At 38.1% G+C, this 17,804-nt stretch overlaps 1 long non-coding RNA gene across 4 annotated transcripts; it reads right to left on the bottom strand.

Annotated features, from left to right (window-relative positions):
- Nucleotides 1–9,463: 9,463 nt before the first annotated feature.
- On the bottom strand, nucleotides 9,464–11,453 carry LOC311094559. Of its 4 annotated transcripts, XR_014608688.1 has the most exons (6): nucleotides 11,317–11,440; nucleotides 11,106–11,162; nucleotides 10,778–10,865; nucleotides 10,264–10,308; nucleotides 9,892–10,075; nucleotides 9,464–9,557 (listed from the first exon to the last, which is right to left on the bottom strand). It is a non-coding gene; the product is annotated as an uncharacterized lncRNA (long non-coding RNA). The 4 variants fall into 4 exon arrangements; XR_014608687.1 differs by lacking the exon at nucleotides 11,106–11,162 and having other exon boundaries at nucleotides 11,317–11,453; XR_014608689.1 differs by lacking the exon at nucleotides 11,106–11,162 and having other exon boundaries at nucleotides 10,778–10,862; nucleotides 11,317–11,434.
- Nucleotides 11,454–17,804: the final 6,351 nt, after the last annotated feature.

The raw sequence follows: 17,804 nt of genomic DNA, 5'->3' as shown, positions 1-17,804 counted from the left end.
CCATTCCTGCTTCAACTTCTCCTGTTCACGCCGATATTTCTCCTGTCATCACACACATGCATTTCATCCATTAATGCAGAATATACAAATGCCTTTAGGAGACCCTCTAACACTTGAAACTCCAAATGGCTCTTTAAAGCTACAATATGGATTTTTTCGCCACTAGGGGTCGCTAACCTCTTACAATAACAAAGGCGTAGGTTGATGACGCAGTGATAAGCGGAATTATGCATCTTGTCGTCATGCTGAAGGATCTAATAATGTTTATGTATGAGTGAATACATTGATGTTTTTAACATGACTGTGGAATGAAGCAGAGCGCGAGTGCTAATGGTAGACAGATATCAGCGCCACACGCGAGTCCCGCGGATATAAAGGAATGAGGACATTTGATTCTACCGAAATAACTTACCCTCAAGTGCTGAAGAAAACTCACACAGGCCAGTTTATCAGACGAATGAAACTTGTGAGGGAACGCAGCGCTGTTTCACTCGCTCTACACTATCACACTAAACTGCATTTGAGTGTGTTGAAAGTTATAATGTTATTCTATGTGTTAGTTTGTCTGTATGAGACTAGCAGTGAGCTAGATCAACATTAGAATAACATACTGATCATATTCTAACATTTCATCATGTTGAACTATTTAACATTGATTAGTTTTATGTACATTTGCTCACCTGTCTAATAAAGCACATGCAAGAGCGGCGTCTCTGTCGAGTCGAAGTTAGCCGCGGACGCTAGCTCTCGGCATCTCGAAAACGCTACGCTGATATTGATCCTCGTTTTAGTTCTCCTTTTGTCCCAAAGTCTGCTTGCCATGGTCCATAATGTCTGAACGAAACTACAACAGCGTGAGCGCGCCGCTAGACGTAATGCAGTTGTCCACGTCTGTCGCCATGGTTACTATGGCAGTACGAGCGGAAACCAGGGATAACGCAGATATTATGTCATTGACAGGCGACACTGAACAGGGACGAGCCATTATTTAAAATTGTGAATTTTCTGAATTTACAAATTCTTGGAAACATTTAGGATAATGTAAGAACACAATTGAAAGAAATATATAACTCTGTGCAAGTGGTTTTTGGATATTTTGATACAAAATTCTTACATATTGTAGTACCTTTAATAGCCGTGTCTTCTTTATATCATTATTAAGCTCTTTTACATCGGTATAGAGTAAACAAGGTTAAGGCAAAGTGCTACTTTTTTTACTTTGTTTGAAAAGATTGACAAGACAGCAACATTTTGACACCCAAAAAATATGTAACACTTGAAAAAATTATCTCTAATTTTTAAATGCAAATTTTTAATTTTAAATTTTTATCTCTCATCTCATGCACACACACACGCACACACACACTCTCTCTCTCTCTCTCTCTCTCTCTCACACACACACGCAGGGGTGTCTTTATCTTAAGCAGCGACTCGTGTATTATGCTGGGTTTTAGTTATGCTTTGTGTTTTGCTGCTGTTGGAAACTTTTACTTCGTCAAAGCAGAGACCAGGAGACGTTGGGATATCTTTCAACAGAAGTTACTCTTTATTGAGAACTCGCTGTGTGTTACTGTAGTCATCAAGTCAAGTCTAACTCAAACAGTATACATTGTAGTTTATATACATTCCAAGGGGGAGGGATTTACATAAAGGGGGCATGTAAATGAAATAGCCTACATGAGTCAGCTCGTTTACAGAGATCTCATCAGCATAACAAATGACATCAGCCTGACAGTGCAACCCAGTCTCACGGCAGTTCGTGATGAATCTTTCGTGCAACAGCACGATTCTTTCTGCCAATCGGGCTGGAGCACAGAAGCTGTTAAATCAACATTTATTCACGAGATCTTATCACGGTTTATATATTAATTATGTATCATTATTTCTGTCTTTTTCGGTTATTATTTCGAAGCTGGATTGCTTTGCTGTTTATTTATTTAACTTATGTTTATTGATATTTTTAAAACTATAACGCTACATCTATCAACATTTATTTAGATGTCACCATTGTATTCATTAATTTCTTTATTTTAATAATATTATTTCGGTCTTGAAATATTACAGTAAGCCAGAACACGGCCGAGCGTTTTAACCTGTTAAGCTGCAACCCCACTTTTGAAAAATCCCCAGAAATGACATACCCAAACTGAAACAGATGCAGTTCATGAACCCTTTGTACTAAAAGCACAAGTATGGTCTCATTTGAAAGCTGACACCTGGCAGTTTATTGTAAATGTAGAATTAATTATTGTCATAATGAAAAAAATTGTTATAAATAGCTTCAAAGTTTTGTAAAGTTATTAGAAATTAATTTTTATGAAACATCCTCATGAAAATAAAATTGAAGTTGGCACTGTAGCAATCTAGAAATGCACTACAGCTAAAGCCACGTCTAAACATTTTATGTTTAAAATCTGAAGATAATAAGTCCAAAACTCTGTATTTAGTTAAATGTTTTTCAAGACCATGTCAAATGACTTTATTTTGATTTGACTCTAAAATGCAACTGATGTTTATTGTCATCTTCTAAGCATCTATCCAGTATATTGTCTCTATTGTTTTGTAGTGCAAATGATCCCCATTCAGTGTCAGTCTCCCCCTGCACACATTCACACCTCTCCAGCCTGGTTATGGCTCTAAATATGCATTTCTTTTGTCTGCATTATAGTTACTAACGACTGGCTACTCGTAGGCTATTCATAGGGTTTCAGTCCCTAATTTCTTTTCTCAAAGTTCACCTCACATTTTAAACTGTATCAAATGCATTTTTTGAATAAAGAAACATTTCAGTAAGCGTTCAAAAAATCATAAAAGTATAACTTCTAGGTGGCAGCCTGGCAGGTGCACCTAGGGCTAGCTAGCATGTTAGCTTAGCACACCATCAATACACGACGATTTATGAGATTAAAACCATGTTTGTGTTCCAAACTTACTTTATAACCCAAGTAGAGTATTTTAAATAATCTTCTGTGATCTAATTTGGCTTCAGATAAAAAAATCAGACAGAAAATATACTATTGTTATAGTATTCTGCACAATGATTCTATATAGATTAGCATTACATTATAAATATAATCTATTATTATGGAAATACCTGGCATGGCTTGAAAAACACAGGTAACTCAAATATCATAGCAAACATGTTTATTGTCTTCAAAACGTCTGTATCTGCATGTTACAGCGCGATCTCTTGTTAGCTTTGTGTGTATCAGTGACGTCCAAGAATGTCACATGATCATGGCTCTTCTTCATGTTCTATATATGGACTAATACTGTGCACAGGGCGGCGAGGGCGCCCTCAGGCTATTGGTATGAATAGGCGGTATGCACTGGCGAGCATGACGTATTTCCGGTTTAATGTCAGGATGGTTGTAAACATCCGGTTATTGTCGAGTGAAGTGCTACCTATGCTACCATTGAATGCTTGTCGTCAAAAAACCCAAAACTGTTAATTTTCGTCGTTGTTGTGTTGTTTATGTTAATGTTTTTACTTGTACTTCGTCTTTACTGATAACGCGATGACATGTAAACGTACGAAATTGTCCTTTCAAAGGCGGGAAGACAGCTCTTCTAGCCACCACTGCTGTGTTCCGCAATGCACAGTGTCTGCAACATGCAATTCTTCTGTTAGTTTTTTTACTTTCCCCAAAGACATCGAATTACATAAACGGTGGGTGATTAACATCCGACGAGACAGGTTTCTTACAACAAACACACGAGTCTGCAGCCGACACTTTCAAAGTGAAGACGTGATAGAGCCTCCGACTCCAGCTGGGCGCAGACGTCTAAAGAAGGGAGCTGTTCCAGTGCTTTTTCAGTGGAACAATTTCAGTCTGCCAGCCCCACGGCCCGGAGTTTGGGAAAGGACCGAGCGTCCCGATACAGAAACCACGCACGATCCATCTGTGGAATTGGACCATCCTCCTCCTGACCATGACTACTGCGACAGTAGTGAACCTGCTGCGCTGGATATGTCTCTTAACCACATTGAAGAACTTCATGAAGAGATAGCAAGACTCCGAAACCTAATAGAGGAGATATCTATCAGCAACAAGTTCTGCTTGGAGCGGTTTTCTGGATCACATGATGACATAAGGTTCTTCACAAGGTAAATTAAAATGTCCTGTGTTTACACCTGTGTTTAATATAGACGTTTTAGAGCTTTCAACATTTATTAGTATTATTAAGCCTATCTGTTTAAATGTTGCATGCGTGATGTGTGTTGTTGTAAGCTACTGGAAACCTTGAATTTCCCTCGTGATGAGAAAAGTATCTATTTAAAACTATCTAGATTTATCTACTAGTGCATTGTATTTTAAAATACTGAGAAGAGCAGTAAGCAAAAGGACTGATGTGTGTGGTCCAGTTTTTGACCTTAGTGCCTAAATGTTCCAGGATGTTTACAGTAACTGTCAATACGGATGCTAACATGCTTGCAATTTAATGTAATGTAATGAAATGTAACACCTATGTCCCACAGGTTTGCAAGTCACGCCCACCTGATGGCCTTTTGGAAGCAGATAGAACCAGCCACCTGCAAGATGGTACGGGTGACAAGAGCACGAAGTGTAGTGAAGAATGATGAGGTCCCTCACACTGGCAGTGCAACGGTGAATATATTTTACAGTTGTTCTTAGAAAGCAAGATATATTGCATAATCTTATCAAATCCTTACATCTAATTCTTTCTCTTTTCAGATTCTTCAACCCATTGATGAATTTTTTCTCTTTATGAATTACTTGTCATTGGGTCTGATGCAGAAGGATCTGGCCCACAGATTCAAAATCCACCAGTCGACTGTAAGCCGCATCATAAATACATGGGCTAACTTCCTGTATACTGTACTTGGGGCTGTGGGTATTTGGCTGGATGAGGAGACTGTAAAATCTCACATGCCAGAGGTGTTTCAGGGTTACTCTGATACACAAATTATTTTGGATTGTACCAAAATAAGTTGCCAAACACCAAGTTCTCTTCTCCTCCAGAGTGAGGTGTTCTCCAACTATAAATCACACTGTACATTTAAAGGATTAATTGGGATGGCCCCTCATGGCGCAGTAACCTTTGTGTCGTCTCTCTATGAGGGTGCCATCAGCGATAAAGAGATTCTGAAGCAGTCTGGCATTGTGCCTCTCTTAAACCCATCTATGGCCATAATGGTTGACAAAGGTTTCCTCGTAGAAGACTGTGTGCCCTGCAAAGTCCACATACCTACCTTTCTGTGTAAGAGAGCACAACTCTCTGAGCCAGAGGTCAGGAAGACACAATCTATTGCCAGACTGAGAGTCCATGTTGAGCGGCTCATTCGCAGGGTTAAGGAACATAAACTATTCGGCACAGAAATCCCTCTTTCATTGACGGGCAGCATTAATCAACTTTACACAGTTGCATGTCTTTTGGTCAACTATCAAAATGGGCCCTTGGTTAAAGCCTGGGCAACCAATGGCTAGTGTTGGCAGCACAACGATAAAGGGATGGCGTGTTCATTCATGCTCGCTCTCTCGATCGCGAACTGAGCTCGTTTGTAGCGGAATGAGTTTTCGAATCTTATTAATCTTATCACTTATTTTACGATTTATTGTACAAAACTTATTTTTACTTATTTTACATTTATTTAATTTACAATTACAATTTATTTTACAATTTGATGTTACAATTTGTATATGTGATGATTAATATTACAATGTTGTAAATAAGACAGTTGACAAAATAAACTCTAAAATGATTGTACACTAATGCAACAATTCATGTGTCTGTTCAGTTACTTTTCATAGCGAGGTATTTGGGCATGTATGTGTTAAAGAAAAACAAATCACATCTCTCTTTCAGGGAGCCTAACACAGTGCTGTCTCGGTAAATGCACTGCACGAAAATGTCATCGTGGGCACAAACAACAAAATCACACCATTCTATTCCTGTGATGAGTAACTGTCCCTGGACTTGCCAATAATAACAATGGCTCTCCTTCAATTTGTGTAGGCCATGGTCAAATCTCAGGAACTTGCAGTCTATATAGCTGGCTACATTTGGGCATTTCATTTCAACCAGACCAAATGATGGTCGCTCAAGTGGGTCATAAACCAGTCCATCAGGCGATGCACCCAGCCAAGGTGCGTCCGGGTGCACGACTAGCCCACACTTGGTCAGATTGAGATTTTTTAGAACCGCATAGTCCTTCAATGCACCTGCTTCCATTTCTAGCCCCCTTTTCATTAGCGGTGTTTGTCTTGTCCCTCTGATAATTCTTTCTGCCAGTTTTTCTGCTGTGCTTGTACCTCTTACATGGCTTACCTCCCGGAAATGTGAAGCAGTCACTCTCTCCTTCCTCAGGGAATGCCACTCGGGTGTTGCACTTTGGCATCTTGTTGCTTCCTCAATCTGGTGTGACTGTGTCAAAGTCACAGACAGAGAACTGAGGTGCAGCTTTTCTTGATCCGTCATGATGGCGAATGAACACTCTGTTTGTTGTAGATGGTAACCTTCCAGTGGGACTTTTGGAAACGGTGGTGCATCCTCATGGATGACAACACTGTCAGGTGGAGGTGGTGGGTGTTGATATGACAGGATACTGCCAGTTTGTACCTTGCCAAAAATGGAGTCCACGAGTGGTTTGTCAGATGTGATGTTCATTCTGCAGATAAGGGGAAGAGAGTCTGGTTCCATGTCAGCATAGGCAGGTAGTGGGTTGAGGGGTCTGGTAGCTCACCACTGTATCCCTTGTAAAGTGTAGATCTGGAATAACAATATCAGGCCATTGTAGGATTCTTATGAATTCTATGTGTAACTGTATAGACTTTAGACTATCTAATAGTCGACTGCGTTGTGTATTTCGTCGTAGCAGTACAGCCTGATCATGACATTTGAGATAACCAAGATGTCACTACGCAGCAGGAAAAGTACACAGACTCACTAGGAAATACACCATTATCTAACAGCTATCAGTAACATATATTTTGCAACACATTGTAATCTGCCTATTTAATTGGACTCTGCACACCTAATTCCGCTTGCCGAAGTAGCATCTGGTTTGGGCTTCACTACAACCATGGCATCCACAGGTCCTGGATTCACTCCCTATTTATTTATGAAATGGTATTAGGAGAGATGCTAGTATGCATGTGATACAACTGTTTGGTATTGAAATGATACAAACCATTGTACGTGGTTTATGCCACTTCTGCTCGGTTTCAGTGCATGAAAGTACAGGAGGGACGACAGACATGCCACATTCAGAGTAATGGGCAGTCTGATAAAGTAAGGCAACCAAATGATTGCATATCCCACATCCAGCCACACAGGAACAGTAGCTTTTAACAAGCATAACTGGCTGTGAATCACGTAATGTCATCTGAAATACACAGAAGCATAATTTAATGCGTTTTGACAGAAGAGGGTCTACAGCAGCAGCAGTAGGAGCAAAACCAGTTCTTTCTTCTTTTTATTGGTGTACACTGCACTTTTTTACTTTTTTGTGTATACTGCACAGAAAACTCTCGTAATTTGCATGACCATCAAACTTAATTTTAAAATCACGGATCCATAATTGTTTTCTGTTAGTCTGACATTTCCCAGGTTGCCAGATTGTGTATGAAATACACCCTACACATTTACTTACTTTCAATTTAGCCTAAAACTTTCTGTCTTAAAACCTGGCAACCCAAAACCCAAATAAGGAAGTGGGTGGGTGCACACTGCTCAGCCACGGAGTCTTGCAAGCAAGCGGGCTAGTTGAATAGCCTACTTCACAAGTAGCTGTTGTCAAATTGTTAGGGAATAAATTTTGTGATTAACACATAAACTGTTATTGAGTGTTGTTGATACACAATAGGAAACTTGTGTCCTTGGAACATCATAATCTGGCAGCAGCTTCAGAGTTTTGGAGGTGGTGGATACATAACTGGCATGCGTACGTTCTGTTTAGGTAAGGTAAAAGCAACGATCGAAATGCAGTGTTGCAAAGAGTTGCTCAGGTTTTGCTCCTAAGAGTAGAAACATCAAGTACAAAAGCAAGGAAGTTGGGCCTTATGTTTATAAAGAATGAAGTAAAGATGACAGGACAGTTTTGAGTAGAACAACAGCAGTTTGAAGAATAGCTGAGTGGAATATTTTACTGTCTTTGCAGTCATCAAGTCAGGCAAAAGTAGTAATTATTATAAACTCATTATTGTTTACATTTTAAACCGAACTCCAATTTGTTTAACAGACCCAACAACAAAGCATGGCAATTCCCACTCAGCTACCCTGTTCTGTATTAGGCTACCACTGTTCAGCTTTCGTGAAAACCATAAAGGTGGCTCTTAGAAATTGTAATCAAAGCTGAAATGTGGTAACGAGTAAAACTTTTGTTGAACGGAACCTTAAACAAGTTCAACAGAACTTTGAACGTGTCTCTTAATCTAGTCCTACTTTCAGCTGGTGTGGTGGCTGTAGCTTCTTCATTGAGCGGTAGCAGTGGGCTCTCACAGATATCTCATTTGTTGCCCTGTTTTTACCTGATACTTTAATAAAAGTACAAACACACGAAGTGAGAGGTATATAATTAAACTTTATTTAAAGCATGATTAACCTGAAGCAGGACGGAGTCATGACTTAAAACACCAAAGCTAGACTTCTAGCCCTGGCTAGCTAGCGTTAGCAAATTACCTTCAAAGTTGCAAAGAAATGAAGAAACGTAAAATTTAAAGCCTTTATCTAATTTGCTACGTGGTGTCGTACTGGATGCCCGGACGATCCTCCGGATATCGTTAACAGACACTTTCGGCAACTCCAGCAAACACCTTGTGAACTTCGTCTCTGCCATCGTAAATGTCGACTGCCAGTGTTTAATGTTTTCTTCCGTTAACCGGAAATGTCCAAACATCCTCACGCCAATGCGGAAGTGATGCGTGCATAGAGCCCATTGAAAACACAGTATCAGAGTATACATGGATTTCTCGGCGACGTCATCACTGCTTGCGCACCAACCAAGAGGCAAAAGACCCGCGGTCTTCCTACCGGAGTAAAGGGTTTAGGCTAGTAGCAAAGTGGTGGTGTTGTCGCTAAGTCAAAATGCCAAGGAATTGTTGCGTAATTTATCTGTTGTGTTTTATCTGCTCATTTAAATTATACGTGTTGTAAGTAATTCCAAATCTAGGCGAATGGATCCATAAGAAATTTTACCATGGTATTTGTACCATGGTAGTACCATGGTACAAATACCATGGTACTAGTACCCCGGTATTTTTGACAGTACCATGGTACATGTACCATGGTAATATTGATGGCACCATGGTACATAAACCATGGTATTTTTAATAGTACATTGGGACGTGTACCATGGTATGTACCATGGTATTTGTACCATATCTACAACTGTCAAATGTACATGAATTTAAATATTTAGCTCAGGCAAATAAAAAGACAGTAAACAAAAAAATGTTTTTCCCATTTTATTTTATTTTTTCCATAGATTTAGCTTGATTGTCTTTTTATGATCTTGGCCGCATTTGACAACTTCTGGCGAATGAATCCCTTAATTTCAGCATCTGACTTTTCTGGGAAGACAGATTTAACTTCACCTAAAGAGAGAAAAGAAGGGAATGAAAGGAAAGGAGAACAGACACGTTACAGATAGATACATAGACATTAAGTACAAATAGGTACATATACATACACAGATATTACAGATACAATGACAAACTATTGAGAGTGAAAGAGTAACAGTAAGGGCAACACATACCCACGCCTGCTTTGCAAAATACCTGGTTACCTTAATTTCTTAAGTCTGTATGGCTCACTCAATGTTTTCTAATGTTGTGAAATGATACAACACTACACTACACAGTGCGGCAGGCATTTGTCACTCTTTACGGACGGTACATTACTGACTGTCACTGAAGAACAAATACTTACCAACAATCTTTTAAACATCTTCAGTGGGGAGTGATGGTCGTGTCTCCCCCTTGCATGATGACCCAAGCCCAGTCACACTGTGAGATGCCATGAATGCAGTGGTGTACAGGCCATGCATCAGATCGTTTGTATATTTGGCTGCTGTGACCTTGTTGCAGCGGTCCCTGATTGCCTGTGGAATATCCTAAGAACATAAATTGGTATCACATTGGGTCATATTACCAAAAGCTTGTTATGAAATAGTCGTGTTGGGGTTCAAAGGGGACAACTAAAATAATTTTGTTATCTTCCTATTTATCTCAGATTTCTATTTGCAGAAGTTCCCTGGTCCCACTTTATAGTACACTTCTGTTATTAGTGAATATAACTTACCAGACAGACAGAACGGTCATCCACAGGCAGCTGTGTTCTGGAAGACTGCATACAGCATTTAAAAAGCACAGAAGAATGTATGTTAGCCTACTCACAAGAAACCAACAAGAAGACAGACAGACAAAACAGTAGGGCTGTAATCAACAAAAGAAAATCTTGGTCGACTTAAGTCCTGAAATTTCTGACAGCGTTGCATCACGTGCACCTGCATATCATATCAAATATAAATTTGCATTTGACTTTTTCCCCGTTTACTATTTTAAAAAAATGCTGCCACGCTGTCGATGTCTTTGTTGGCATGATAGAAGAGGACTGATTATAAATTAAACGCTCTGACAATTAAATAAATAGTATACAGTGTGTGATTCAAAACATAGCTTACTATCAATTATTGTGCCAAGGTACTTGTATTCTTGTACTATCTCAATAGGTTGGCCATCAATGATAGTGAGGGAAAGAGGGGGGCTCTGTTTCCTAAAATCAATAATTAATTCTTTAGTTTTGGATTTCCTACCAGTATTTCCTACTTCTCCAGCAGCAGCTTTCTTCAGAAATGTTGAAGTCGTGGAGCTTTCCCTCTGTTATGGGTTATTTTGTTGCTGCTGAAATCACAGAACATTTTTATCAATATTTGTTTACCACTGAGCTAACGTAGTTTCAACCAATTTTCTCACTAAATGTAAGTGACGTCACCGATTACATACGTTATGTTTAAAGTTACTTTGTGTAAAATAAATTAGCTCACTTCCAAGGAAAACATATACACATAAGAGGTGATTAAAAGCCCAAACTTTCATAAACAAAAGCTCAACCGAGTTAACGTTAACTTAACGTTAGTTTACCTCTTCTGAAAACGGTTGAGATGCTAACGGACTTTTTCCGAAGACACAAAACCATGTCTATAAAAGTAAATATTCAACAGAAGCGTATCAATTACTGTACAAGTAAGAGAAGTGTCAAGAACAGTTGTGTGTATTATTCTTGTGATTTTAGAGACTAATATCACCTGAAAGTAGTGAAAACAACAGCGAGAGAGGGAGTTTTCCTGCTTACCAGTCGCAGTGGTCCAGCGCCGTTTCCATGGCAACTCTGAGCCGCGGCCGTTCCAGTGTTTGAAAGCGACATGAAAGTTCAAAGTTCACGCGCACGGCCATTGATTAAACCACGTCAAAATCATGCAGCATTTACAAACATCTAGAATTAGAACATTACTTAAATAAAAATCTCATTAATATTAAACTAGAAAAAATGCATTTCCGGGGGAACTGCAAAGTGTGCTTGCTCGGGTGCGGTTCACTAACGTTAGCAGATAGTGGATAAGGGTGCGTTGAAGTTTGCTTGATTTGAGAATTTCAACAATAGTACTTTTTTCAAGATTGTGCAAGCGCTTGTGGAAAGGAGACAGCGGCGCGCTCGCGCTTTCCACTTGTTTTTACACATCTAATGTGCATTCCATTCGACAGGGTCCATACACAGTGTTCACTGCTCCCCTACTCCCTGAGCACGGTATATCAGTTGAAGTGGACTTCACTGACAATAACCACTCATTTGAAACGCCCTGCAAACGTTATTAAAAGAAAGTCAACGACGGGGTCGCGCAGATTATGATATAACATAAATACATATAGAACTACATTCATATTTTAATTTTTATTATTATATTATATATTTACAATTATATTGCACTATTTTCAACTACCTAAAATAAAATCACTTTACTTCACAAACTAGCTAAGCTGGCTGCATTCACTGAGGTAAATTATTATCATCAAAAGTAGTATATGTAATATTCACAACAATAACTGTTAAAATACTGCCATTTGTATAACAATGGCGAAATGTATGAATACTTACACACTTACGTAAACTCCTCCATCGTTAGTTATGACCGTTCTGACTGGTGATGACGTGGTGCGCGAAATGACAGTTGTGTGGTCATTGCTCTCCACTTCCTGTGAAGTGATGTATCGATGTTTCCTTATTCCCTATGCCGTGCGCAGTGCCCTTCGAACTGAACATGTTCGCTCCCTTCGGATTGGAATCTCACTTAAGATGGCGGAAAACCCTGTGAAGTCCACTTCGCAGTCCACAACGCACCTCTAGAGCGACGTTGTTTATTGTTTGAGCATGTGACTGCGCATTTCTCCTTGTTTTCTATTGTTATGCGCAGCATATTTCCCGTGCGCACAAACACAGCCACAGACAATGAATTGTTTGTTCTGTTAGCGAAGAAGAGCATTATGTATTTTGTATAAAGTTTTTTTATTATTTTTTATTAACTGCTTTGAGAACTGGAAATGCACAATTCATACATACAAATCTGTATAAATGAAGATGATTAAATTAGACCGATGCAAAAAACGAAATTCAGGCCTTGCATTTATTAAGACAAACCTAGTAAAAACGAATGCAGTCTATACACTGACTTGGCAGCTCTGTGAAATGTAATACAACAGTGCCACCTACTGTCTAAATGCATTAACATTAAAAGTGTGAGGTCTTTTGCATAGACATAGGTAAATGGGTTTGTCAATTAGCCTGAAATAAAAAAAAATAAAAAAAAAATTCACATCTTGTGCTTCCTCACATTGGAGTCCCGAGTTCATGTACAAAGTTTGGTTTCGATACGTGACAGCGTTCCTGAAATATGAACTACTTCCTGTTTTGGCGACTACGCCGCCGTTTTCGTTTGGCTGTGACGGGCAAACGCTTCTGAAAATCAAAAATCCTTCTAGTAACTTTTGTGAGGCTTGGTCCAAGGATCATGGACGTCTAGTTTCGTGAAGTTCGGACCAAATTTGTGACCTGTGAAACTTTAGATTCGCTTTCTGTTCAATCCAATATGGCGGACAAACGACATGGACTCGTGATGTCATCTTCGCGAGCAACTTACACCGGTACTGACCGTACGTTTTAAAGTTGGAACGGTGTCTCTGTCTCAAATGGCCTAGGCGCAGGAGCTGGCCAAAATTTTTCTCCCGGGAATAATAATAATAATAATAATAATAAGAAGAAAACTTAAGAAGAACAATAAGTGTGCTGCTTTCAGCAAGCACACTTAATTATGAATTTAAAACTGATTTTGGAGATCTATGACTCGTTCATAGACCAAATGGCCTGGCCCACACTACTGCAGTCACTCACAATAATAATTAAAATAAAATAAAAATATTTGGCTTAGTTATTATTCATTAGTTATTTTTATTTTTGCTAAAGTATAAGCCTAAAGTGTTAATCCTCTTACCCCGGGCTTAAAGTAAAAAGATGTCTGTACCATGCGACCATGCAAAGTACCATGCAATATTTGAGGTACCATGGTTATATCTGAGGTAGTATGTACCATGGTAATATCTGTACGGCAGAATGTACCATGGTAATATCTGTACGGCAGAATGTACCATGGTTATATCTGAGGTACTAGGGCATGTACCATGGTAAATCTGAGGTACCATACTATGTACCATAGTAACATACTGTACAGTATATACAGTACAGTACAGTACTGTAGATTTTACTATGGTACATAGTATGGTACCATGATAATATCTGAAGTACTATAAAGTATGTACCATGGTTATATCTGAGGTACTATGGTATGTACCATGGTAGGTACCATGGTAAATCTGAGGTACCATACTGTACCATAGTAACATCTACAGTACCATGCAATGTACCATGGTACCATGATAATATCTGAAGTACTATATAGTATGTACCATGGTTATATGTAAGGTACCATGGTACTACCATGGTACTACTATGGTATACCATGGTATGTACTATAGTACATCATGGTAAAATTTCTTATGGGGAAGAGTGGGACAGAAGGAGGAAGTTGTATGTTATATTCTTTCTATTCATAATTTGACGAGCTGCACATGACCACATAGCACGTAGTTGTATGCATCAAGGGATTTGTACGCTCTTATCATTTCTCTTGTACACTTGGTGTCTGAATAAGATAATTATATATATCAGGCCATACAATTGCTGGCCACTTGTCATCCACAATCCAAAGATCTTCATGTATTGCGTAGGGATCCGGCAAGATCTCACCATTGCTGAGAGTAAGTTTTTTAATATAATCGCCACGGTCGGAGGTACTAATGGCTTCCCGCATAATCCATCGTCAAATCTTTGATTTACAGTAAAGTAATGTTACATGTGTCATGAAATGTTGCAGGTCGTAAAGTAACGTAAACAAGGTTAACTTATATAAAAGCAAATTCGGGCTCTATAGATGCTACACTGCTAACATTGGCTATTACATTACTAACTTAGTCTAACATGATAATTCATACATGCATCACAGTATGTCCGGATTTTGATTCGTAAACAGTTGGACGTTTTACATAATGTTCAGTGGCGTCATGCCCATTCAAAGTGAGGGGGCACGTGCCCCCTCAGATTTTTCCTCCCTGATAATTTTTTTGTCACAACTTTATTTCTATTATGCTCCATAATATACCAGAGCCTATAACGACATTCTTCTGGATGTGTAATAAACTATTTTTTACAATCTATGGTAATAAATCGGTCAGCATCAGCCCGCCCCTTTTTCCTAATATGTGACCCTGGACCACAAAACCAGTCTTATGGGTATTTTTTTTTAAATTGAGATTTATACATCATCTGAAAGCTGAATACATAATCTTTCCATTGATGTATGGTTTGTTAGGATAGGACAATATTTGGCCGAGATACAACTATTTGAAAATCTGGAATCTGAGGGTACAGAAAAATCAAAATATTGAGAAAATCTCCTTTAAAGTTGTCCATTTCTATTGGCGATAGTGCTGCATCCATTCACAAAAATAAATGTTTTATATATTTAAGGTGGGAAATTTACAAAATATCTTCATGGAACATGATCTTTACTTAATATCCTAATGATTTTTGGCATAAAAGAAAAATCTATAATTTTGACCCATACAATGTTTTGTTGGCTATTGCCACAAATATACCCGTGCAACATAAGACTGGTTTTGTGATCCAGGGTCACATATGGTGTCTGTGTATATCAAATCTAGAGCGCTACGCGCGTTGCGCTCTAGAATCTTTGCTGTGTATATTGAAGCAACTCACTCGTCTCGCACGTTGAGCTGGCAATGTTTTACAGATGGTTTTGAAGTGGTAAGTGGGCAAAGCAACAAATCGGCATTGAATTAGTTATCGGATGATATTAAAAGGTAGTGGGATTATAATTTGTGGTTGACCTGGAAATTTAAACTTGATCAAAAAGTTATGGATTTGATATTAGCTGCGAATTCAGAGCATTCACTTAAGTTGTGTCAGTGTAACGTTATCGATAGCTAGCCTAGTCTAACCGTAAACTAGCTGGCTAACATTACTGCCATACAAAGCCATAGTAACGTTATCTGATCGCTTTTGAAACATCTGTTCTGTTTTGTCTTGTGTCAAAGTCATCTCCAGCTGGTTCAATTGTTTTCAGTTTCATAGAAACGAGGGTGTTAAATTTGCTGTAGGCTAACTGCAAAATCCAACCTAACGTTATCAAGGCATCGACTTGATGTTTCTCCCATAGACTGTTATTAATAATATAATAATGAGCAGTGTAACTACAGTATTTCAATGATTTTACTAAAGTAATGTTACAATATTAACCATTTTCAAATAAACGGGGTAGTGTTAACCTTATTCAGCACTGAAACCTGTCAAACTTCTTTCAAAGTCCTTCATCACATATTAATATTTAAATAACTTAATTTCAGAGCACCACAAAGTCAGACCTCAGCACCTTTATGTACCTCTAATGTAAGATCGTTCTTAGGTCACATACCAATTTAAAATCATAACATAAAAACTGCAATGGTACTGTTTTTAAAATCATGTGTAGTAGGCCTAAGTGTACAGTAAGTGTGTGTGTAAACATGCTTTAATGAAGTAGACTTCAAAAGCTTTTGAATTTGAGCTTACAGTTCTTTCATCAACATGTCTTTTACATAAACTTACAAAATAGATACTTTAACTTAGTCCTCAGATAGAGGAGGGTTGCTGCTAGCTCCGTTAAGGTATTTCTGTCCCTCCCAAACTGCATTGAAATGGTATGTTTAGCAGCCAGAATTTAAAGATTTTCAGGGGGAGAACCCCCCTGACCCCTCCTAACATGATCCATATCACCCGTCAGAAAATAATTTCAACGTCTCAGATTGTGCCCCCCCAGAATTTTAGCTTGCATGACGCCCCTGATAATGTTGTATTAATATGAGACACAAACAAACAGATCCAACTCTGAAATTGCAGTTTATTATTGAGTCAACAAGAAATTACAAACGATGCGAAATCTACGTTAATTACAATGTTCTTTTACAGAACTCGGCATAACAGATAGCGGTTTTCTGCCTCCTGGATGCGCGCGCACCCGGTATTGTTTGTATACAAGAAACCCCTGTATGCAAGCGCTCATAATGATTACATCGACGCATTTGGGTATAAATTCAATAAATATTATTCCTGTCTATAGAAATCTGATGTAAACCTATGAGAATATATCAATATTTCTCCAAATCTGCAAATTTTTGAGCTAAAAGCCCTGAAGGACGTTGTTTTGTGTATCGCTGTCATGACGACAGCACGGGAGTTTTTTTATGAATGAAAGCGGCTGACGCGCATAATTCATATTAAAGGTATCGACTCATTTTTTCATTTCATAACTCCTGACACAAATTAAGAAATAACTGTCGCTATAAGTTTCTCAGAATACAATAGTGGTCAAATACTGAAACTTGAGTCTTATATCTTTTTAATGATGTATAGTTTGTCAAGGTATAACATTAAATCTGATAGTAACTTTGAACTATATATATAAAAAACCGCTTCAGCGCCCGCACTGAAAAAGAAAAAGTTTTTTAAAAATTTAAAAGTCCAAAGATCTGTAGGCCTATCTCTGATAAATGAATTTAACATACGTTTGTGATGCCCCTTTATTTTTTATATTTTTTTTATATTTTTATTTTTATTTTATTTTTTGGTTCTTTTTATTTAAACTATATTGTTACGAAATGTGAAAATGTTATGTGTCAAGGACTTGATATTGAATTCTGTAATTTTAAAAATTCAATAAAAAAATTCAAAAAAAAAAAAAAAAAGAACCATTGTTTTTTTTGAAAAAAAAAGTGTTTTGTTTTTTTTTACAGTAAGTTAAGCTCCGAAATATATATTTTAAAAGTTCCAGGGAGTTTCTTCTGATGCTCTGTTGAAATAATAAAAATAATTTTTAATTTGTTTAATTATTATTATTTTTTATATATATTTTTCCACAATATCCGGATGACGGAGCTCGCGCCAATTACTTCTCTGGAGTCGTTGATTAAGGTAGGCTAAAATTATTACCTCATGAACAAGTAGCCTATAAATATACATGCAAAAGTGTAGTCAAGTATGTAACGTTATGTTGCTGGGGTATTGTCATGACTGCCTTATGCCCTATTTTAACTTTTTTGTGACATTGCTTTGGTGTTTCCATTTGTCTGATATAAAACCCTATAAAGTGCTAACTGCATGTCCTAGCATGTCACATG

This window comes from Abramis brama, assembly GCF_963993115.1.
Source record: "Abramis brama genome assembly, chromosome: 13".
Classification (NCBI taxonomy): domain Eukaryota; kingdom Metazoa; phylum Chordata; class Actinopteri; order Cypriniformes; family Leuciscidae; genus Abramis; species Abramis brama.
This window is presented reverse-complemented; position numbering and strand designations above follow the sequence as displayed.